Consider the following 1166-nt stretch of genomic DNA (forward strand, 5'->3'; position numbering starts at 1 on the left):
TCCCCCACCCCTGCCCCCGTCCCCCAAAGACCTGAGGGACCAGACACTTAGCAACTCTGCCCCGGCCCCCCCGGCCCTCATTGACTGAGTACTGTGGGGTTCACAATATTTCCAGAGCATCACCTAAGAGGTTTCTCCCTGCCCCCACCCCCATTCTCTCCCCCTTTCCTAATTCACCCTGCACCCACATTCTACACCCCAGGTGCCTGAGCTCCCAATTGTCACATCAGCTATCAGCTGGTGGCCTGGTTCCTTAGTAACTGCGGACTCTCTGTTCTCTCTCTGTGCTGAAGGTGGAGCAGCCTGCTGACGATTTCTCCCTGGATCTAAGGCTCCAGGGTGAAATCCAAGTCCCTTTGGGTGTTTAAGCCCCTCGTCTGTATCTGCAGCTCTGATACTGGGTCGGTCCATGGGCCATACATCCAGGGCTCTTCCCTGGACCTTCCCTGAGGATGCTGGTGACAACGAATGTCCCTCCTCCTGCCTCCGTTGCTCTCCCACCTCCTAGACTCTTGGCACTCTGGGCCCGGCGGCCATGAGACCATCCCACATCCAGCTGTGGAGGTCTGTGTGGGCCAGCCATCTGTGGTCAAGCAGGCAGCCTGATGCGGCGCCCGGGGGCTTCACCCAGGCTCTCAGCCTTGTGAGTCCATCTACGGGGCAGCTGTGCCTGTCCGGAGAATCTTTCCCTGATCCCTGGGAATGGGGCGGGCTGACCCAGGGAGAAGGGGTACTCGGGGAAGGATATGCAGTGCAGATGAGCTAACAGCTTGTCCCTTAATGTCCTTTGTCCCTTAATGCCCCTCTCCCCAACGCCGCCTCCTCCACACCTGCGGGAGCCTCTGGGCGGTTTGATGGTTGTTTTCAAAATGGTTTTATTGGCTGTGATTCAAATATCATACGATTTAATAGTTCAATCATCACCACAATCAATTTGGGAACATTTTCTCTTCTTTTTTATCGTATTATTGGGGCTCGTACAACTCTTATCACAATCCATACATCCATCCATGGTGTCAAGCACATTTGCACATTTGTTGCCTTCATCATTCTCAAAACATTTGCTTTCTGCTTGAGCCCTTGGTATCAGCTCCTCATTTTTCCCCTCCCTCTCCGCTCCCCCCTCCCTCGTGAACCCTTGATAATTTATAAATTAGTATTATTTT

The sequence above is a fragment of the Echinops telfairi genome, unplaced genomic scaffold (assembly GCF_000313985.2).
Source record: "Echinops telfairi isolate 266 unplaced genomic scaffold, ASM31398v2 ScPeMD7_3;HRSCAF=10, whole genome shotgun sequence".
NCBI lineage: Eukaryota > Metazoa > Chordata > Mammalia > Afrosoricida > Tenrecidae > Echinops > Echinops telfairi.